The sequence below is a fragment of the Rutidosis leptorrhynchoides genome, chromosome 3, assembly GCF_046630445.1.
Source record: "Rutidosis leptorrhynchoides isolate AG116_Rl617_1_P2 chromosome 3, CSIRO_AGI_Rlap_v1, whole genome shotgun sequence".
Lineage (NCBI taxonomy): Eukaryota > Viridiplantae > Streptophyta > Magnoliopsida > Asterales > Asteraceae > Rutidosis > Rutidosis leptorrhynchoides.
Genome location: NC_092335.1, coordinates 334,880,913 through 334,906,508, shown reverse-complemented (window position 1 = coordinate 334,906,508; position 25,596 = coordinate 334,880,913).

The following is a 25,596-nucleotide window of genomic DNA, read 5'->3' as shown; positions in this document are numbered from 1 at the left end:
GCAATCTGCATAAAAATCATTCATATAATGAACACCTGGTAACCGACCTTAACAAGATGCATATAGAATATCCCCATCATTCCGGTACTCTCATCGGAAAAGATAAATGGAAGTACTAAAGCATCCGTAACTCGGATGAGGCTTGTTGGGCCAAATAGATCTATCTTTAGGATTCGCGTCAATTGGTGGCAATTATAATAAACACCAATTCTTAGGCTACCAAGCTAAAAAGGAGCATATTCAGTTCGATAATTCAACATAGAATGTAATTTCGATCACTTGTGTCTATTTTGTAAAACATTTATAAAACTGCATGTATTTTCATCCCAAAAATAATAGATTTTAAAAGTGGGACTATAACTCACTTTCACATATTATCCCTTCGTCGGAAAATAACACTTGGCCACTGGTCGATTCACTAACCTATAACAAATATATACATATATATCAAAGTAGGATCGAAATATATTCACAATATGTTTTATTATGCTTTAACGATTTAAGTTTGTTAAGTTAACAGTCCAACGTTCGTAGTCCACAATTAGTTGTCCACAGCTAGTAGTACAGAAATAAATCAATATATAATATCTCGAATCAATCCACGACCCAGTGTATACAAGTCTCAGACTAGATCACAACTCAAAGTATATATATTATTTTGGAATCAACCTCAACCCTGTATAGTTAACTCGAACATTACCGCATATAGAGTGTCTATTGTTGTTCCAAATAATATATATAGATGACGTCAATATGATATGTCAAAACATTGTATACGTGTCTATGGTCTATCAAGGTTACATAATATATGTTATACTACATGTATAATACAATATAAGTTAGTTAAGTTATGGTTAGTATAGGTTTTTGTAAATTCACCCCGTAGTCAAATTAACCATTTTTAACCAATTTTGTTTTACTCATCATTTCTTCGTTTTAAATCCGTTTTGCGTGAATAAAATTGCTATGGTTTCATATTGAACTGAAATTTATGAATCTAAACAGAAAAAGTATAAGTTTATTGTCAGAAATATGAGTTACAAGTTGTTTTTGTAAGAGGTAGTCATTTCAGTCAAAAGAACGACGTCTTGATGACCATTTTGAAAAACATACTTCCACTTTGAGTTTAACCATGATTTTTGGATATAGTTTCATGTTCATAATAAAAATCATTTTACTATAAGAACAACTTTTAAATCAAAGTTTATCATAGTTTTTAATTATCTAACCCAAAACAGCCCCCGGTTTTACTACGACGGCGTATGTCCGATTTTACGGTGTTCTTCGTGTTTCCAGGTTTTAAATCATTAAGTTAGCATATCATATAGATATATAACATGTGTTAAATTGATTTTAAAAGTTAATTTAGAAGGATTAACTTTGTTTGCGAATAAGTTTAGAATTAACTAAACTATGTTCTAATGATTACAAGTTTAAATCTTCGAATAAGATAGTTATATATATATGAATCGAATGATGTTAAGAACATCATTACTACCTCAAGTTTAGTAGGTAAACCTACTGGAAGTGACAAAAAAATGATCTAGCTTCAAAAGATCTTGGATGTCTTGAAAGTTCTTGAAGTAGAATCATGACACGAAAACAAGTTCAAGTAAGATTATCACTCGAATTAAGATAGTTTATAGTTATAGAAATCGAATCAAAGTTTGAATATGAGTATTAACTTAAATAAGAAATATAACCTACTGTAAATAACAAATGTTTCTTGATCTTAGATGATTGATTGGAATGGATTAGAAAGCTTGAAAGTAGACTTGCAAACTTGAAAGTGTTCTTGAAGTTTTCTTGAGTAGTTGTTTTGTATATTGATCTAGGTTAGGATTTTTGAACTAGATTAAGATAGATTTTGATGAAGATGATTAAGAACACTTAGAACACCAAGAGATAACTTGAGAGAGATGTGTTTGATGCATAAAAGTTGGAATCCAAATGTGTTTAGGGTTGGCGATACTTCACGTGAATTAGTAGTCAAGATATAGGCTCCATTAGTTTGTAATTTTGTGAGATATTTCATGCTAGTTGCCAAATAATGGTTCTCACATGTCTTGGTGACTCATAAGGGCTGCTAAGAACTGATCATTGGAGTGTATATACCAATAGTAAATATATTTATAAGCTGTATATTGTATGAGTACAAATACAGGTGTATACGAGTAGAATTGTTGATGAAAATAAAAGAGAATGCAATTGTAAGAATTTTTGTTAAGTAGAAGTACTTTGATATGTGTCTCAAAGTCTTTCAAAAGTGTACTAATACATCTTAATACACTACATGTATATACATTTTAACTGAGTCGTTAAGTCATCGTTAGTCGTTACATGTAAGTGTTGTTTTGAAACCTTTAAGTTAACGATCCTGTTAAATGTAATTAATCCCTTGTTTATCAAAAGAAATGAGATGTTAAATTATTACATTATCATGATATTATGATGTATTAATATATCCTAATATGATATATATATACATTACAATGTCGTTACAACGTCGTTACATATAAGCCTCATTTCGAAATTCTTAAGTTGGTAGTCTTGTTTTACATATGTAGTTCATTGTTAACATACTTAATGATATATATAATTATCATTTTATCATGTTAAATATGGTGTAACAATATCTTAATATAATTCATATGTATTTAGTAAGACGTTGTTATAACGATAATCGTTATGTATATCGTTTCGAGCTTCTTAATTCAATAGTCTCATTTTTATGTATATAACTCATTGTTAATATACTTAGTGAGATACTTACTTATCATAATCTTATGTTAACTATATATATATCCATATATATATATCATCAAGTAGTTTTTATAAGTTTTTAACGTTCGTGAATTGCCGGTCAACTTGGGTGGTCAATTGTCTATATGAAACCTATTTCAATTAATCAAGTCTTAAAAAGTTTGATTACTTAACATGTTGGAAACATTTAATCATGTAAATATAGTTTTAATTTAATATATAATCATGGAAAAGTTCGGGTCACTACAGTACCTACCCGTTAAATAAATTTCGTCCTGAAATTTTAAGCTGTTGAAGGTGTTGACGCATCTTCTGGAAATAGGTGCGGGTACTTCTTCTTCATCTGGTCTTCACGCTCCCAGGTGAACTCGGGTCCTCTACAAGCATTCCATCGAACCTTAACAATTGGTATCTTGTTTTGCTTAAGTCATTTAACCTCACGATCCGTTATTTCGACGGGTTCTTCAATGAATTGTAGTTTTTCATTGATCTTGATTTCGTCTAAAGGAATAGTGAGATCTTCTTTGGCTAAGCATTTTTTTTAGATTCGAGACATGAAAAGTGTTATGTACATTGGCAAGTTGTTGAGGTAATTCAAGTCGGTAAGCTACTGGTCTGACACGATCTATAATCTTGAATGGCCCAATGTACCTTGGATTTAGTTTCCACCGTTTACCAAATCGAACAACGCCTTTCCAAGGTGAAACCTTAAGTATGACCATCTCTCCAATTTTAAATTCTATATCTTTTCTCTTAATGTCTGCGTAGCTCTTTTGTCGACTTTGGGCGGTTTTCAACCGTTGTTGAATTTGAATTATTTTCTCGGTAGTTTCTTGGATTATCTCTGGACTCGTAATTTGTCTATCCCCCACCTCGCTCCAACAAATCAGAGACCTGCACTTTCTACCATAAAGTGCCTCAAACGGTTCCATCTCAATACTCAAGTGGTAACTGTTGTTGTAGGAAAACTCTGCTAACGGTAGATGTCGATCCCAACTGTTTCCAAAATCAATAACACATGCTCGTAGCATGTCTTCAAGTGTCTGTATCGTCCTTTCACTCTGCCCATCAATTTGTGGATGATAGGCAGTACTCATGTCTAGACGAGTCCCCATTGCTTGTTGCAATGTCTACCAAAACCTTGAAACAAATCTGCCATCCCTATCAGAGATAATAGAGATTGGTATTCCATGTATGGAGACAACTTTTTTCAAGTATAATCACGCCAACTTTTCCATTTTATCATCTTCTCTCATTGGCAGAAAGTGTGCTGACTAGGTGAGATGATCGACTATTACCCAAATTGTATCACAACCACTTGCAGTCCTTGGCAATTTAGTAATGAAATCCATGGTAATGTTTTCCCATTTCCATTTCGGGATTTCAGGCTATTGAAGTAGACCTGATGGTTTCTGATGTTCAGCTTTGATCTTAGAACACATCAAACATTCTCCTACGTATTTAGCAATATCGGCTTTCATACCCGGCCATCAAAAGTGTTTTTTGAGATCTTTGTACATCTTTCCTGCTCCAGGATGTATTGAGTATCTGATTTTATGTGCTTCCTTAAGTGTAACAACCCTGGATTTTCCAACGTATAATTATTAATATTTATTATTAATACTTGCCCTTTATTAAATGTATGCTTATACATTTTACTTGTTACCGTAATCGACTTTCCATGTCCCGACTTGTCTTTGTGACACACACTTTTCATGAATAATATTTCGAATATTATTTACGTACATAATTAATTATTATTAATTATTTTTCATTAACTATTGTAAGTAGTTAATTACTTGGGCTTTATTTAATTAATTGTTGCATACATACTTGGACTTGGGCCTTTATTAATGGATTTGGACTTGGAAGCCAACCCTACTTTCTTAATGGACTTGTAAGCCCACTTTTAAGCTAATGATTCATTAAGACTAAACTAGGAATAATTATGTTAATGAGGAGACAAATATGCAAGCATGCTAGTATCAACTTCCCATACACTTAACTTATTACTCATCCTAGCAAACACCAAGCTCCCATGCATGAAAGTTGGCATTTGACTTCCCCCTTTAACCCACCCAAAACCGTCGGCCAATATAAGGGAAAGAGGGAGTTCAAAACTTTTTTTTGTTAACTTATAAGCTAGTATTCTTTCATTCCACACACACACACTTCATTTTACATTTCCCTTTTCTCTCATCTTTTTCTCTCAATATTGTAAGTAGCAAACTTTATTTTTCTTCTCTTTTTTCCTTTGAAAAACCGCCATCAAGAATCATCAATCTTACTTGTTTTGTTACTTGTTGTTTGTTGTTGTTAAAGTTCAAGTTATCTAGCTTGAATCTTCATGTAATCTTGTTACTTTCATCTTTGTTTGATGAAGAACCAAGAACAAGGATCTAAGTTTCTATAACTTAAGGTTCTACACTTAAAATGTTATAAGATATAAAGTTCATAAGCTTTATAATCATACTTGTGTTCATGTTTTGTAGACTTAAAGTTTACTTTCCTAAGATCCAAACTTTGATTTGAATCTTCTTAAGTATGAAACAAACATGAACATAATACTTGAAACTTTAGTTTATTTTTTCATTTTATTTATTTAAAGTTGTGATGTTGTTAATTTGGTCAAATATTACTAGTTAAACTTGATCTCATTTTTCTTGAAACTAAAGTTAAACTTTGTAAGTTCAAGAAAATGGAAGTATAACTTTCTAGTTATAACTTCATACACTTATATTAGATCTAAGTTTATATAGCTTATGGTCTTCCATTTTTGTTTAAAACAAGAGCTTATGAGCTTATATACATTTTACAAGATAAAAATCTAAGTTTCATAACTTATGGTTTTATTAAAGTAAAGATCCAAGTTCTATAACTTAGGGTTTAACTTAAGAACACTAGATATAGACATTTTGGTCTAGGATCTTCAAGATCTAACTAAGAACGAGGTTCTACAACTTAAGATCTTGTTTACTTAGTTTACTTTCAAGTTTGTAGCTTAATATTACTTTTAGAACTCATGTATGTGTCGGATCTAAGATCTTGATGTAACTTTGGTTCATCAACCTTCATACAACTCTTAAGTGAGTTGTGCTACATATCTTAGACTTACACTAGTGTTATTATGGTCAAACCTTGGTTAAGATGATGCAAACACATCAACGAGTTGTACACTTGAAGCTATAAGCATCAAGGATGAGAACCGTGATGAGCATCAAGCACCAAGAACCCACCAGATCACTTTGCTTTCTGTTTTCTGGGTCTGATCTGTAACCTGGGCTACTGGAAAAGTTGATTTCCAGTTAGTTCGGTTTTATTAGATGATTTTCCGTTTAGGCCTCGTCTTAATCCAAGTTACGGGTTAGGATTTATGGCCTTCCGAAAGTCACTACGCCCTATTAACGTTGTGCTGAAATTTCTGACCTACTCGCACTTAAACCGTCACCACGGTCAAAAAAGACGAGTTTAGTTTTTGAAATTGGTCAGCAACTAGGGGACTCATATACGGAGCCATGGCCACTGGTCTCACCTCATTTCAGTCTGTATATAGAGGTCGTGGCGACTGAACGAAGTCAGCCTTTGTTTCAAACTCTATTCTTGAATGAAACTTACTTTACACTTTTTGTTTGATGATGAATGATGATGATACTTAAGAACTAATTTACATACGTTTAAACCTTTGGGAACGATTTACTGACTTAGCAACTTTTGACTTAGGTTGAGGACCTTTCGGACCAACTCCTTGCTTACATATCTCGTACCAACTTTACTACTTTTCACTGTGCGTTATCACATCCCTTTTTACTTTAACTATTTTGGGAATGAGAATACATGCGCGTTTTACGTTTTACATACTAGGCACGAGTACTTAAACTTTATATATGTGTGGGTTATACAACGGCATAAACTTTCCCCTTAGCTCAGTAACGTTTAGTCATTGGTCTTTGAACCGGTGAACGCGAATCTTAGATATGGATCCATAGGGTTTGACATCCCCACTCGGGCTAGTAGCGCTAGCATTTAATGGGTGTTTAATACTTTGTAAACATACGCACTCGCCAAGTATACTTTTAGGGGGTGATTTACGTTAAGTTAGTTAACAAGTGCCCACGGTTGAACATATACTTTTCATACTGTTTTGAAACACTAAAATCTCGTGGCCTACCTTACATTACTGTTATAATTAAACTATAGCTCACCAACATTCGTGTTGATGTTTTTAAGCATGTTTTCTCAGTTGCTTAGAGGTTTGGTTGCTTCCGCTGTAGTTATCATGCTGTGTAGACTCCCGCTGCGTTTATTAGAGATGTCTTCGCATGAAATATTTATTTTGCATTCAAATTATGTTACTTTTGAAACAATGAATTTGTAACGACCTATGGGTCATGTACTATTATTATTGCCTTCTATTCATAGAAGCACGCTATCGTATGTTAAACATTTGACGTTGGTTATGACGTCACCTTTTCTTATGAATGCAAACTTATTTTAAAACAGCATATAGTGTTTGACCTTGTAATGATCCTTTTGTTGATGATCCGTACACATTAATTTTGTACGGGGCGTCACATTTGGTATCAGAGCATTGGTTGTAGGGAATTAGGTTTCATTAGTGGGTCTAGACCAGACCAAGTAGGATTCACTAATATGACTAATCTACAACTTGCTAGTTTACTTGTTTCTGCAGAACTTGCTGCATGTTGCTGCTTACTTTTACTACTATATGCCGTATACTGCTACTTGCTTTCACTACTGCATGCTATTATCTGCTTTCGATTGCATGATACTTGTCATTATTGCCATGCTATTTACTGCTACAGATGATCTAGACTGTCGTAGTTACTTTGTCTAATACGTGCTTGCTATATGACTTACTGACATGGAAAAGTTATTTTTCCTTGTTCAGATGTCGGATATCTCACCCATCATCATTGACTTGGACAGAAGACTCAGAATCATCTGCTGCCTCGCCTGCAGCTGCTGCCGACTCACAGATCCCGTCATCGCTACCTTCCAGTGACTCTGGTGATTCATCCTCCGATGGAGACGACGAGCCAGAGGAGATTCCAGCTCCTCCTAGCCCAGGACTCCTGGAGCCACAGCACCATTCCGGTGGTGCTGTGATTCCTGGGGAAAATAGGGACGGTCCTTTTCGCAATGAGCGAGGACATTGGGTCAGACGCCATCCTAATGGACGTATCGTGCCGATCCCGCCTTGTAGATACCGACTGATGACCACCGGTTGAGTAGATCCACCTTCAGATAGTTCAGACGACTCATCATCCGATGACTTCAGCGATTAGGATTCCGACGAGGATTCCGACGAGGACCCTAAGGAGATGCCCGTGCAGCTGCCCTCTACCCCACTGAAGAAGCGGTATCGTTTCGATGGTACTGTTATTTCGGAGGTTAAAGGAGGTAGGTCGTTCGTTAACGCACATGGACTGAAGTTTAGAGTTACCGCCCGTAAGCGGGTTGTGCCTTACCCTGCCGATCCGTTCGTGCGTAAGGCTTCCCGTTATGCAGCATCTACTTCTGGTGCCGGACCGTCTGCACCACCAGCTCCACCAGCATCATCTGCACCACCAGCTCCACCAGCATCATCTCCACCACCAGCTCCACCTGTACCATCTGCACCGCCTGCCCCACCAGCATCCCCCGTCGTCGAGGAACTGACGAGGGAACTGCATATCCTCCGTGCTCGGGTAACTGAGCTCGAGGACCAGGTGTCCCACATGATGGACATCATTTACCTACCGTCACCATAGGGCTATTGTATTAGATTTCATTATGTAATTCCGGTTGTAGTTTCATGTTTTGCTAATGTATTGTACGAACCGTATGTGGATGTATGTCACTTTCTTATTTAATGAATGGAACTTAGTGTTGTTTAATTTCTGTACGGTGTTCTACTTACGTTACTGTATGATGATTTTGTGGTATCTGTATCTAGTTGCATTACTTAATTAACATGCGATGTGTTGATTCCATGTTGGTTACCATATATTGTATTACTATTTATTGAATGCTGGATTTTGACTTAAGTTGAAATTTCTGTTTCGAAGATCAATGGCAAACGGAAGATCAACGCCCACAGCAGCACATATTGAGGATATGATAACTGAACGAATAGCTGCCGCAATTGCGAATGTCAACCCCCAAGCTCCACCTGTTAACCAGCACAATCATAACGGGTGCACCTATAAGGAATTTCAAAGCTGCAAGCCCCACAATTTCAGTGGTACTGAGGGGCCGGTTGGACTGACGAGGTGGTTTGAGAAATTGGAAGCTGTGTTCCGTGTGAACAACTGCTCAGAAATGAACAAGACTAAGTATGCCTTCTGTACACTGTCGGACGGCGCTTTAACCTGGTGGAACACAATTGCTCAGGCTAAGGGTATTGACGAGGCTTATGCTACACCGTGGGAGGAATTTAAGGGGGTCATGATTGAGGAGTACTGCCCCAAAATGGAGATTCAGAAAATGGAAGCCGAGTTTTGGGAGTTGAAGGTTGTGGGAACCGATCTCGATGGTTATAACCGAAGGTACTTGGAACTAGCTTTGATGTGTCCCACGATGGTTACCCCGGAATTTAAGCGAATGCAACGGTATTTGTGGGGACTTCCCAAGTCCATTCAGGGAAATGTCACCTCTTCAAAACCAGCTGATGTCCCAGAAGCTATGCGCATGGCGCACACCCTGATGAACCAAATTACCAGCAAAGAACCAGAAAAGGCAAAATCCGAATCGAGGGCTAGTAGTGAGAAGCGTAAGTGGGACAACAACAAGGGAAGAGATCAAAACCCTGCTAAGAGGCATGAAAGTTTCAAGGGAAACAACCCCAACCCGAACACTAGCTCAAACCCTAACTACAAGGGTAGTCTACCGTAATGCAAGAGATGCCACAAGAATCACACCGGGTACTGAAATGTGGTCTGTAAAAAATGTAAAAGGACTGGGCATATTGGCAAAGACTGAAAGATCACCACCCCAACTGCGAAGACAAATCCTACTGGACTAAGAAAGTGCTATGAATGGGGACAACAGGGCCACTTCAGGAATGAGTGTCCCAACAAGAGAAAGGACGGCGGGCCAGCGCGTGGTAGAGCTTTCAACGTAAACGCAAGGGATGCCTGTGAGAACCCCGACTTGGTTACAGGTATATTCACTATCAACAATCTATTAGCTTCTGTCCTATTTGATACTGGTGCTGATAGGAGTTATGTATGTAGACACTTTTGCTCTAAGATAAATTGGTCGTTAGTTCCTTTAAAGGAGAGTATGCTTGTTGAGGTAGCCAATGGAAAACTTGAGAAAGTTGACCAAATTAGCCGAGGAGGTATTATCAACATCGCTGGTGTAGATTTTGAGATTGACTTGATACCCATCAAATTGGGAAGTTTTGACGTGATTGTCGGTATGGACTGGTTGACCAAGGTAAGGGCCGAAATTATCTGTGGAGATAAAGCTCTTCGTATACCACACGGAGATGGTGAGCCACTGATCATTTACGGAGAGAGATGTAACTCGAAGCTGAACCTCATTAGTTGCATGAAAGCATAAAAGATCATGAAGAAAGGACGTCTTGCTGTTTTAGCACATGTGAAAATGTTAGAAACTGAGGTGAAGAGTGTGGATGATGTACAAATTGTGAAAGAATTTACCGATGTCTTTCCAGAAGAATTGCCTGGATTACCGCCATCAAGAGCAGTGGAGTTTCAGATTGATTTAGTGCCAGGAGCTGCACCTGTAGCTCGCGTACCTTATCGACTCGCACCTTCCGAAATACAAGAGTTGCAGAGTCGAATACAAGAACTGCTATACCATGGATTTATCCAACCAAGTTCTTCGCCTTGGGGCGCTCCTGTTTTGTTTGTGAAAAAGAAGGACGGAACATTCCGCATGTGTATCGACTACCGCGAACTCAACAAATTGACGATCAAGAATCGGTATCCCCTCCCCAGAATTGACGATATTTTTGATCAGCTGCAAGGATCAAGCGTTTACTCTAAGATCGATATGCGATCCGGTTATCACCAGTTGAGGGTAAAGGAGAGCGATGTGATGAAAACTGCGTTCAGAACTCGTTATGGTCACTATGAGTTTCTCGTGATGCCATTTGGTTTAACCAACGCACCTACCGTGTTTATGGATCTCATGAATCGTGTATGCATGCCATACCTAGATAAGTTCGTTATCGTCTTCATAGATGATATCCTCATCTACTCCAAAAGCGAGGAAGAACATGAGCAACATCTTCGACTAGTGTTGGAACTCTTGAGACAAGAGCAACTTTATGCCAAGTTCTCCAAGTGTGAGTTTTGGTTGAAGGAAGTCCAATTCCTGGGTCATATTGTGAGCGATCAAGGTATCAAAGTTGATCCCATAAAGATCGAAGCTATCAGCAAGTGGGAAACCCCCACTACTCCGACTCATATCCGCCAATTTTTAGGTCTCGCCGGTAACTACCGAAGATTTATTGAAAGTTTTTCTCTGATTGCGCGTCCTTTGACCGTACTGACTCACAAAGGGAAGAAGTTCATTTGGGAAACCGAACAAGAATCAGCATTTCAAACCTTGAAGCAGAAGTTAACCACCGCGCCTATCTTATCACTTCCTGCAGGCAGTGACAATTTCATCGTATATTGTGATGCCTCGAAAAATGGTTTTGGTTACGTATTGATGCAAAGAACGAAGGTCATTGCTTATGCTTCTCGTCAACTGAAGATTCACGAGCAAAACTACACTACTCACGATCTCGAACTTGGAGCTGTTGTTTTTGTGCTCAAATTGTGGAGACACTATCTTTATGGAACTAAGAGTACTATCTTCACCGACCACAAAAGCCTCCAACACATATTCAACCAGAAACAACTGAACATGAGACAGCGACGGTGGATCGAGACGCTGAACGACTATGATTGTGAACTTCGTTACCATCCTGGCAAGACAAATGTTGTAGCCGACGCTTTAAGCCGAAAGGAGAGGATGACACATCTTCGTGTCCGAGCCTTGAACATCACCATTCATTTGAATCTCAATAGCCAGATCTGAGTAGCCCAAGATGAGACTCTCAAAGAGGAGAATATTTCTCATGAACACTTGAACGTTCTCGTCTCTCGATTTGAGGTTAAGGAGACTGGACTCTGATACTTTGCCGGAAGAATTTGGGTGCCTAGTTATGGGGATTTACGAAGCCTTATTCTAGACGAAGCCCACAAGTCAAGATATTCGATTCATCCAGGAGCTGGTAAAATGTACCACGATCTTAAGGAACAGTATTGGTGGCCTAATCTTAAGAAGGATGTTGCAACTTATGTTGGGAAGTGTTTGACTTGCTCGAAAGTTAAGGCCGAACATCAGAGGCCCTCTGGGTTACTTCAGGAACCGGAAATCCCGTAATGGAAGTGGGAAAGGATAACAATGGATTTCATTACGAAACTACCAAAGACGGTGGGCGGACACGATACCATCTGGGTTATCGTTGACCGTCTTACCAAATCTGCACACTTCTTAGCCATGAAAGAAACGGATACGATGGAGAAACTCGCTCAACTATACATAAAGGAAATTTTATCTCGTCATGGTGTGCCCTTATCGATTATTTCAGACCGAGATACCCGATTTGCTTCCAGATTTTGGCGTTCTTTGCAAGAATCCTTGGGGACTCATCTCGATATGAGCACTACGTATCACCCACAGACCGACGGAAAAATCGAACGCACGATTCAGATTTTGGAGGACATGTTGCGTTCTTGTGTTATTGATTTCGGAAAGGCTTGGGAAAGGCATTTGTCGCTAGCCGAGTTCTCTTACAACAACAGTTATCATTCGAGTATTAACGCCGCACCTTTCGAAGCGTTGTATGGCCGCAAGTGCCATTCTCCTATTTGTTGTGCCGAAGTAGGCAAAAAGCAAATCACCGGACCCGAGGTAGTCCATGAAACCACCGAGAAGATTGTCCAAATTTAAGCGAGACTCAAGACAGCACGTGATCGCCAAAAGAGTTATGCCGACCTTAAACGTAAAGACTTCGAATTCAACGTGGGTGACCGTGTAATGTTGAAGGTCGCTCCTTGGAAAGGTGTGATCCATTTTGGAAAACGTGGGAAGCTCAACCCGCGATACATTGGTCCTTTCGAAATCTTGGAGCGTGTTGGACCCGTTGCTTACCATTTGGATCTTCCGACTCAATTGAGCTCAGTTCATCCTACTTTTCACGTATCAAATTTGAAGAAGTGTCTTGCTGAACCGGAACTTGTCATACCACTGGAAGAACTTACGATTGATGACAAATCCACTTCGTGGAGGAACCTGACGAAATTATGGACCGTGAGGTCAAAACTTTGAAACGCAACAAGATTCCGATCGTCCGAGTTCGATGGAATGCCAAACGAGGACCCAAGTTTACTTGGGAATGAGAGGATCAAATGATGCAGAAGTATCCTCACCTTTTCCCAACTCCTCCATCTACCTCAGCTTAAAATATCAGGACAAAATTTTCTTTAACAGGTGGGTAATGTAACGACCCTGGATTTTTCAACGTATAATTATTAATATTTATTATTAATACTTGCGCTTTATTAAATGTATGCTTATACATTTTACTTGTTACCGTAATTGACTTTCCATGTCCCGACTTGTCTTTGTGACACACACTTTTCATGAATAATATTTCGAATATTATTTACGTACATAATTAATTATTATTAATTATTTTTAATTAAATAATGTAAGTAGTTAATTACTTGGGCTTTATTTAATTAATTGTTGCATACATACTTGGACTTGGGCCTTTATTAATGGATTTGGACTTGGAAGCCCACCCTACTTTCTTAATGGACTTGTAAGCCCACTTTAAGCTAATGATTCATTAAGATTAAACTAGGATTAATTATGTTAATGAGGAGACAAATATGCAAGCATGCTAGTATCAACTTCCCATACACTTAACTTATTACTCATCCTAGCAAACACCAAGCTCCCATGCATGAAAGTTGGCTTTTGACTTCCCCCTTTAACCCACCCAAAACCGTCGGCCAATACAAGGGGAGGAGGGATTTCAAACCTTTTTTTTTTGTTAACTTATAAGCTAGTATTCTTTCATTCCACACACATTTCATTTTACACTTCCCTTTTCTGTCATCTATTTCTCTCAATATTGTAAGTAGCAAACTTTATTTTTCTTCTCTTTTTCCTTTGAAAAACTGCCATCAAGCATCATCAATCTTACTTGTTTTGTTACTTGTTGTTTGTTGTTGTTAAAGATCAAGTTATCTAGCTTGAATCTTCATGTAATCTTATTACTTTCATCTTTGTTTGATAAAGAACCAAGAACAAGGATCTAAGTTTCTATAACTTATGGTTCTACACTTAAAATGTTATAAGATTTAAAGTTCATAAGCTTTATAATCATACTTGTGTTCATGTTTTGTAGACTTAAAGTTTACTTTCCTAAGATCCAAACTTTGATTTGAATCTTCTTAAGTATGAAACAAACATGAACATAATACTTGTAACTTTAGTTTATTTCTTCATTTTATTTATTTAAAGTTGTGATGTTGTTAATTTGGTCAAGTATTACTAGTTAAACTTGATCTCATTTTTCTTGAAACTAAAGTTAAACTTTGTAAGTTCAAGAACATGGAAGTATAACTTTCTAGTTATAACTTCACACACTTATGTTAGATCTAAGTTTCTATATCTTATGGTCTTCCAATTTTGTTTAAAACAAGAGCTTATGAGCTTATATACATTTTACAAGATAAAAATATAAGTTTCATAACTTATGGTTTTATTAAAGTAAAGATCCAAGTTCAATAACTTAGGGTTTAACTTAAGAACACTAGATCTAGACATTTTGGTCAAGGATCTTCAAGATCTAACTAAGAACGCAGTTCTACAACTTAAGATCTTGTTTACTTAGTTTACTTTCAAGTTTGTAGCTTAATATTACTTTTAGAACTCATGTATGTTTCGGATCTAAGATCTTGATGTAACTTTGGTTCATCAACCTTCATACAACTCTTAAGTGAGTTGTGCTACATATCTTAGACTTAAACTAGTGTTATGATGGTCAAACCTTGGTTAAGATGATGCAAACACATCAAGGAGTTGTACACTTGGATCTATAAGCATCAAGGATGAGAACCGTGATGAGCATCAAGCACCAAGAACCCACCGGAGCACTTTGCTTGCTGTTTTCTGGGTCTGATCAATAACCTAGGTGTAGTGACCCGAACTTTTCCATGTTTATATATATATATATATTAAATGAAATTGTTATTTACATGATTAAGTGTTTCCTATATGTTAAGCAATTAAACTTGTTAAGACTTGATTAATTGAAATAGGTTTCATATAGACAATTGACCACCCAAGTTGACCGGTGATTCACGAACGTTAAAACTTGTAAAAATTATATGATGACATATATATGGATATATATATAGTTAACATGATATTATGATAATTAAACATATCATTAAGTATATTAACAATGAACTACATATGTAAAAGCAAGACTACTAACTTAATGATTTTGAAACGAGACATATATGTAACGATTATCGTTGTAACGACAGTTAATGTATATATATCATATTAAGGTATATTTATACATCATATTATCATGATAATATAATAATTTAAAATCTCATTTGATATTATAACATTGGGTTAACAACATTTAACAAGATCGTTAACCTAAAGGTTTCAAAACAACACTTACATGTAACGACTAACGATGACTTAACGACTCAGTTAAAATGTATATACATGTAGTGTTTTAATATGTATTCATACACTTTTGAAAGACTTCAAGACACTTATCAAAATACTTCTACTTAACAAAAATGCGTACAATTACATCCTCGTTCAGTTTCATCAACAATTCTACTCGTATGCACCCGTATTCGTACTCGTACAATACACAGCTTTTAGATGTATGTACTATTGGTATATACACTCCAATGATCAGATCTTAGCAGCCCATGTGAGTCACCTAACACATGTGGGAACCATCATTTGGCAACTAGCATGAAATATCTCATAAAATTACAAAAATATGAGTAATCATTCATGACTTATTTACATGAAAACAAAATTACATATCCTTTATATCTAATCCATACACCAACGACCAAAAACACCTACAAACACTTTCATTCTTCAATTTTCTTCATCTAATTGATCTCTCTCAAGTTCTAAGTGTTCTTAATAAATTCTACAAGTTCTAGTTACATAAAATCAAGAATACTATCAAGTTTGCTAGCTCACTTCCAATCTTGTAAGGTGATCATCCAACCTCAAGAAATCTTTGTTTCTTACAGTAGGTTATCATTCTAATACAAGGTAATAATCATATTCAAACTTTGGTTCAATTTCTATAACTATAACAATCTTATTTCAAGTGATGATCTTACTTGAACTTGTTTTTCGTGTCATGATTTTGCTTCAAGAACTTCGAGCCATCCAAGGAACCGTTGAAGCTAGATCCATTTTTCTATTTTTCATTAGGTTTATCCAAAGAACTTAAGGTAGTAATGATGTTCATAACATCATTCGATTCATACATAAGAAGCTATCATATTCGAAGTGGTAAACTAGTAATCACTAGAACATAGTTTAGTTAATTCTAAACTTGTTCGCAAATAAAATTAATCCTTCTAACTACACTTTTAAAATCAACTATACACATGATCTATATTTATATGATATGCTAACTTAATGATTTAAAACCCGGAAACACGATAAACACCATAAAACCGGATTTACGCCGTCGTAGTTACAACCGGGGGCTGTTTTGGTTTGGATAATTAAAAACTATGAAAAACTTTGATTTAAAAGCTATACTTATGGGAAAATGATTTTTCTTATGAACATGAAACCATATCCAAAAATCATGGTTAAACTCAAAGTGAAAGTATGTTTTTCAAAACAGTCATCAAGATGTCGTTCTTTCGACGGAAATGACTACCTCTTTCAAAAACAACTTGTAACTTGTATTTCTGACTATAAACATATACCTTTTCTGTTTAGTATCATAAAGTCAAGTTCAATACAAAACCGTGGCCGCTTAAATCACTCAAAACGGATTAGAAACGAAGAAATGGCGAGCAAAACAAAATTGCTAAAAACTACTCATTTTAGCTACGTGAAAATTGGTAACAAATCTATTCCAACCATAACTTAATCAACTTGTATTGTATATTATGTAATCTTGAGATACCATAGACACGTATACAATGTTTCGACCTATCATGTCGACACATCTATATATATTTCGGAACAACCATAGACACTCTATATGTGAATGTTGGAGTTAGCTATACAGGGTTGAGGTTGATTCCAAAATATATATAGTTTGAGTTGTGATCAATACTGAGATATGTATACACTGGGTCGTGGATTGATTCAAGATAATATATATCGATTTATTTCTGTACATCTAACTGTGGACAACTAGTTGTAGGTTACTAACGAGGACAGCTGACTTAATAAACTTAAAACATAAAAATGTATTAAAAGTGTTGTAAATATATTTTGAACATACTTTGATATATATGTACATATTTGTTATAGGTTCGTGAATCAACCAGTGGCCAAGTCTTACTTCCCGACGAAGTAAAAAAAATCTGTGAAAGTGAGTTATAGTCCCACTTTTAAAATCTAATATTTTTGGGATGAGAATAATGCAGGTTTTATAAATGATTTACAAAATAGACACAAGTACGTGAAACTACATTCTATGGTTGAATTATCGAAATCGAATATGCCCCTTTTTATTAAGTCTGGTAATCTAAGAATTAGGGAACAGACACCCTAATTGACGCGAATCCTAAAGATAGATCTATTGGGCCTAACAAACCCCATCTAAAGTACCGGATGCTTTAGTACTTCGAAATTTATATCATATCCGAAGGGTGTCCCGGAATGATGGGGATATTCTTAAATATGCATCTTGTTAATGTCGGTTACCAGGTGTTCACCATATGAATGATTTTTATCTCTATGTATGTGATGTATATTGAAATATGAAATCTTGTGGTCTATTGTTACGATTTGATATATATATAGGTTAAACCTATAACTCACCAACATTTTTGTTGATGTTTTAAGCATGTTTATTCTCAGGTGATTATTAAGAGCTTCCGCTGTCGCATACTTAAATAAGGACAAGATTTGGAGTCCATGCTTGTATGATATTGTGTAAAAACTGCATTCAAGAAACTTATTTCGTTGTAACATATTTGTATTGTAAACCATTATGTAATAGTCGTGTGTAAACAGGATATTTTAGATTATCATTATTTGATAATCTACGTAAAGCTTTTTAAAACCTTTATTGATGAAATAAAGGTTATGGTTTGTTTTAAAATGAATGCAGTCTTTGAAAAACGTCTCATATAGAGGTCAAAACCTCGCAACGAAATCAATTAATATGTAACGTTTTTAATCAATAAGAACGGGACATTTCAGTTGGTATCCGAGCGTTGGTCTTAGAGAACCAGAAAAATTTGCATTAGTGTGTCTTATCGAGTTTGTTAGGATGCATTAGTGAGTCTGGAATTCGACCATGTTTTCTTTAAAAATGATTGCTTAACATTTTTGTTGAAAACTATATATTATTAACATGTAAATATTATATGATATATTAATCTCTTAACGTGTTTGATATTATGTGATAGATGTCTACCTCTAGAACAAGTCCCATTGACTCACCTAATAATAATGAAGAGTCAAATATAAATTGGAATAATTCGTGGACTGATTCACAAGTTCCCGAAGAGGAACCGGAAGAAGAGTCGGAACCGGAAGAAGAATCGAAACCGGAAGAAGAATCGGAACCGGAAGAAGAAATAGAACCAGTGGGGAAAATAATAAAACGGTTAAGTAGAAGAAAATCCTCAACCAACCGACCAAAGTTAATTATGGTCAATGGTGTTTCCGCCAAGGAAGCAAAGTATTGGGAGGATTACCAATTCTCCGATGAATCGGATCCCGACAAGGAATCCGATGATGTTATAGAAATTACCCCAACACAATTTAATAAGGCAAAAGAGAACAATAAGGGAAAGGGCATAAAAATAGAGAAATTTGATTCCAAACCCGATGAACTTTATATGTATCATCAACACCCGTATTTCTTAAGTTGTGACAATAACCCGGGAACCTCTAAACCACCAGGTTTTTCTAAACCAATGTGGAAAATGACGGCTCGTATTAGGGGAACATCATATATCCCTAGAAACTTGTTAAAACGAACCAAAACCGAAGAAGAAGAAACGAGCGAGTCGGAATAAGATAGTTGTATTCGTGTGGTGTAATATATGTAATATAGTGTGCTTATGCTTTATGATATATGTAAAAATTGCTTGTATTAATAAGTATTTTTTTTTTTGAATCTAACTCTTGTCTATTTTACAGTATAAAAACACAAAATGGATAGAAAACCCAATATTTTAAGAGACCTACCTAGAGACATGATTGGTGAAATCTTGTCTAGAGTCGATCAGAATTCCTCGGCACAACTATTTAAGGCGAGATCAGTTTGTAAGACATTCAAAGAACGTTCCAAGAATTCCTTAGTTTATAAAAGGCTTTCGTTCGAAAGATGGGGGATATCACATTGGGAAATTCATAAGTTACGATGTGTTTACTTTGACGCATATATTGCGGGGAACCCAAATGCTATTTTACGCAACGGGTTAAGAAATTATTTTTACTCAATATATCCGAATATAGGACTTCGTGATTTAGAAAAAGCGGCTATCATGCAACATAAAGAAGCATGTTATGCTTACGGCTTAGTAATGTTCGCTTCTCACCAAAGTGAGAACAAGAACATCGGTCTACAACTATTAAACAAAACGTTCCCACAAGTGACGGAGTCGGTAATTGGGGTAAGAAATGAGGTTTTTAGATTGTTAAGGGACTGTAGGATATTACGTAATCCTCATCCCTTTAACGACGTTACAACACGCTGTCTTATCAACGGCCATAACGGTTATTTTCCACAAGACCAAGGATGGGAAGTAGTCCTAGTAAAACCAGAATGCATGACTTGTTTCTGGACGTATGAATTACGTGTCTTTATTGCCTTTGCTGAACGACTTGTGTAATAGCTAGAATTATCTTCACAACCATCTTGTATCAAATTTATTGTGTGCTATATTTCATGCTATATGTAAAATAAGTGGTATTGTAAGTTTGTAAAATATTGTGTAAAAGTTTGAACGCGAAATATTATTATAATCAGTTTTTCATATAGAATTGTAGTAGTTGAATTGTATATTAGCTACTAAGTATGAACTTAACGGGTAGGTACTACCCGGATTTAAACTTATAAAACACTAATATGAAGAAAAAGCTTTTATAAATGAGTTCATATTATGCTACGAGATACTATTGACTACTCTTAATATTCTGTATGATTAACTTGTTTCATTTGACTATTTGAAGGAAATGGCACCGACTACTCAACAAACCTTGAATATGAGCGAAGAGGAATTTCGTACCTTTCTTGCTTCAAACATAGCCGCAGTACAGGCTGCGCTACATACCAACAATAACCTTGGATCTAGCAGTACAGGAAATCGTGTAGGATGCACCTACAAAGAATTCACTGCCTCCAAACCTTTAGAATTTGATGGAACCGAAGGACCGATCGGATTGAAACGGTGGACCGAGAAGGTCGAATCGGTGTTTTCCATAAGTAAGTGTACTGAAGAGGACAAAGTGAAGTACGCTACGTATACCTTCACAGGTTCTGCGTTAACATGGTGGAATACCTATCTAGAGCAAGTGGGATAAGATGATGCTTACGCACTACCGTGGTCAGCATTCAAGCACTTGATGAACGAGAAGTACCGTCCCAGAATCGAGGTCAATAAGCTCAAGACAGAACTTAGAGGGTTACGAACCCAAGGATTTGATATTACCACCTACGAAAGACGATTCACAGAATTGTGCCTATTGTGTCCGGGAGCGTTCGAAGATGAGGAAGAGAAGATCGACGCATTTGTGAAAGGATTACCGGAAAGAATCCAAGAAGATATAAGTTCACACGAGCCCACCTCCATACAACAGGCATGTAGAATGGCTCACAAACTAGTGAACCAAATTGAAGAAAGAATTAAAGAACAGACTGCTGAAGTGGCCAATGTGAAGCAAGTCAAAAGAAAGTGGGAGGAAAACGGTGATAAGAATCACCAATACAACAACAACAGCAATTACAACAATAATCGCAACAACTATCCCAACAATCGCAATATCAATCGTAACTACAACAAATGGCCAAACAACAACAACAACAACAACAACAACAGCAACAGCAACTACAACAATCATCCCAACAACAATAATAACCGCAACAACAACAACAACAATAACAATCAGAAGCAGCTATGCCAAAGGTGTGAAAAGTATCACTCGGGGTTCTGCACCAAATTTTGCAACAAGTGTAAAAGAAATGGTCATAGCGCGACGAAGTGTGAGGTCTATGGACCAGGGGTTAACAGAACAAAAGGAACAAATGGTGTCGGAACGAGTAATGGCAGAGCAAGTAGTGTCGGAGCAAGTTATGCCAATGTAGTTTGTTATAAATGTGGAAAACCGGGCCACATTATTAGAAATTGCCCGAACCAGGAGAACACGAATGGACAAGGCCGCGGAAGAGTTTTCAATATTAATGCAGCAGAGGCACCAAGAAGACCCGGAGCTTGTTACGGGTACGTTTCTTATTGACAATAAATCTGCTTACGTTTTATTTGATTCGGGTGCGGATAGAAGCTATATGAGTAGAGATTTTGGTGCTAAATTAAGTTGTCCATTGACGCCTTTGGATAGTAAATTTTTACTCGAATTAGCAAATGGTAAATTAATTTCAGCAGATAATATAGGTCGGAATCGAGAAATTAAACTGGTTAGCGAAACATTTAAGATTGACTTAATACCAGTAGAGTTAGGGAGTTTTGATGTGATAATCGGTATGGACTGGTTGAAAGAAGTGAAAGCAGAGATCGTTTGTTACAAAAATGCAATTCGCATTATACGAGAAAAAGAAAACCCTTAATGGTGTACAGAGAAAAGGACAACACGAAGCTACATCTTATTAGTAATTTGAAGGCACAAAAACTAATAAGAAAAGGTTGCTATGCTGTTCTAGTGCACGTCGAGAAAGTACAAACAGAAGAAAAGAGCATCAATGATGTTCCCGTCGCAAAAGAATTTCCCGATGTATTTCCGAAAGAATTACTGGGATTACCCCCACATTGATCCGTTGAATTTCAAATAGATCTTGTACCAGGAGCTGCACCAATAGCTCGTGCTCCTTACAGACTCACACGCAGCAAGATGAAAGAACTGCAAAGCTAATTACAAGAACTTTTAGAGCGTGGTTTCATTCGACCAAGCACATCATCGTGGGGAGCTCCTGTTTTATTTGTCAAGAAGAAAGATGGTACATTCAGGTTGTGTATCGACTACCGAGAGTTGAATAAACTTACCATCAAGAACTGCTACCCACAACCGAGAATCGACGACTTATTTGATCAACTACAAGGCTCGTCTATTTATTCAAAGATTGACTTACGTTCCGGGTATCATCAAATGCGGGTGAAAGAAGATGATATTCCAAAGACTGCTTTCAGAACACGTTACGGTCATTACGAGTTTATGGTCATGCCGTTTGGTTTAACTAATGCACCAGCTGTGTTCATGGACCTTATGAACTGAGTGTGTGGACCATACCTTGGCAAGTTTGTCATTGTTTTCATTGATGACATACTTATTTACTCAAAGAATGACCAAGAACATGGTGAACATTTGAGAAAGGTGTTAGAAGTATTGAGGAAGGAAGAATTGTACGCTAAGTTTTCAAAGTGTGCATTTTGGTTGGAAGAAGTTCAATTCCTCGGTCACATAGTGAACAAATAAAGTATTAAGGTGGATCCGGCAAAGATAGAAACTGTTGAAAACTGGGAAACCCCGAAAACTCCGAAACACATACGCCAGTTTTTAGGACTAGCTGGTTACTACAGAAGGTTCATCCAAGACTTTTCCAGAATAGCAAAACCCTTGACTGCATTAACGCATAAAGGGACGAAATTTGAATGGAAGGATGAACAAGAGAAAGCGTTCCAGTTATTGAAGAAAAAGCTAACTACGGCACCTATATTGTCATTGCCTGAAGGGAATGATGATTTTGTGATTTATTGTGACGCATCAAAGCAAGGTCTCGGTTGTGTATTAATGCAACGAACGAAGGTGATTGCTTATGCGTCTAGACAATTGAAGATTCACGAACAAAATTATACGACGCATGATTTGGAATTAGGCGCGGTTGTTTTTGCATTAAAGACTTGGAGGCACTACTTATATGGGGTCAAAAGTATTATATATACCGACCACAAAAGTTTTCAACACATATTTAATCAGAAACAACTGAATATGAGGCAGCGTAGGTAGATTGAATTGTTGAATGATTACGACTTTGAGATTCGTTACCACCCGGGGAAGGCAAATGTGGTAGCCGACGCCTTGAGCAGGAAGGACAGAGAACCCATTCGAGTAAAATCTATGAATATAATGATTCACAATAACCTTACTACTCAAATAAAGGAGGCACAACAAGGATTTTAAAAGAGGGAAATTTAAAGGATGAAATACCCAAAGGATCGAAGAAGCATCTTAATATTCGGGAAGACGGAACCCGGTAAGGGCTGAAAGGATTTGGGTACCAAAATTTGGAGATATGAGAGAAATGGTACTTAGAGAAGCTCATAAAACCAGATACTCAATACATCCTGGAATGGGGAAGATGTACAAGGATCTCAAGAAACATTTTTGGTGGCCGGGTATGAAAGCCGATGTTGCTAAATTCGTAGGAGAATGTTTGACGTGTTCTAAGGTCAAAGCTGAGCATCAGAAACCATCAGGTCTACTTCAACAACCCGAAATCCCGGAATGGAAATGGGAAAACATTACCATGGATTTCATCACTAAATTGCCAAGGACTGCAAGTGGTTTTGATACTATTTAGGTAATACTTGATCGTCTCACCAAATCAGCACACTTCCCGCCAATAAGAGAAGATGACAAGATGGAGAAGTTAGCACGACTGTATTTGAAGGAAGTCATCTCCAGACTTGGAATACCAATCTCTATTATCTCTGATAGGGATGGCAGATTTATTTCAAGATTCTGGCAGACATTACAACAAGCATTAGGAACTAGTCTAGACATGAGTACTGCCTATCATCCACAAACTGATGGGGCAGAGTGAAAGGACGATACAAACGCTTGAAGACATGCTACGAGCATGTGTTATTAATTTCGGAAACAGTTGGAATCAACATCTACCATTAGCAAAATTTTCCTACAACAACAGCTATCATTCAAGTATTGAGATGGCGCCATTTGAAGCACTTTATGGTAGAAAGTGCAGGTCTCCAATTTGTTGGAGTGAAGTGCGGGATAGACAGATTACGGGTCCAGAGATAATATAAGAAACTACCGAGAAAATCATCCAAATTCAACAACGGTTGAAAACCGCCCAAAGTCGACAAAAGAGCTACGCCGACATTAAAAGAAAAGATATAGAATTTGAAATTGGAGAGATGGTCATGCTTAAGGTTGAACCTTGGAAAGGCGTTGTTCGATTTGGTAAACGAGGTAAATTAAATCCAAGGTATATTGGACCATTCAAGATTATTGATCGTGTCGGACCAGTAGCTTACTGACTTGAGTTACCTCAATAACTCGCGGCTGTACATAACACTTTCCGCGTCTCGAATTTGAAGAAATGTTTTGCTAAAGAAGATCTCACTATTCCGTTAGACGAAATCCAAATCAACGAAAAACTTCAATTCATCGAAGAACCCATCGAAATAATGGATCGTGAGGTTAAAAGACTTAAACAAAACAAGATACCAATTGTTAAGGTTCGATGGAATGCTCGTAGAGTACCCGAGTTCACCTGGGAACGAGAAGATCAGATGAAGAAGAAATACCAGCACTTATTTCCAGAAGATACGTCAACACCTCCAACTGCTTAAAATTTCGGGACGAAATTTATTTAACGGGTAGGTACTGTAGTGACCCGAACTTTTCCATGTTTATAAATATATTAAATGAAATTGTTATTTACATGATTAAGTGTTTCCAATATGTTAAGCAATCAAACTTGTTAAGACTTGATTAATTGAAATAGTTTTCATATAGACAATTGACCACCCAAGTTGACCGGTGATTGACGAATGTTAAAACTTGTAAAAACTATATGATGACATATATATGGATATATATATATATAGTTAACATGATATTATGATAAGTAAACATATCATTAAGTATATTAACAATGAACTACATATGTAAAAGCAAGACTACTAACTTAATGATTTTGAAACGAGACATATATGTAACGATTATCGTTGTATAATAATTTAAAATCTCATTTGATATTATAAACATTGGGTTTACAACATTTAACAAGATCGTTAACCTAAAGGTTTCAAAACAACACTTACATGTAACGACTAACGATGACTTAACGACTCAGTTAAAATGTATATACATGTAGTGTTTTAATATGTATTCATACACTTTTGAAATACTTAAAGACACTTATCAAAATACTTCTACTTAACAAAAATTCTTACAATTACATCCTCGTTCAGTTTCATCAACAATTCTACTCGTATGTACCCGTATTCGTACTCGTACAATACACAGCTTTTAGATGTATGTACTATTGGTATATACACTCCAATGATCAGCTATTAGCAGCCTATGTGAGTCACCTAACACATGTGGGAACCATAATTT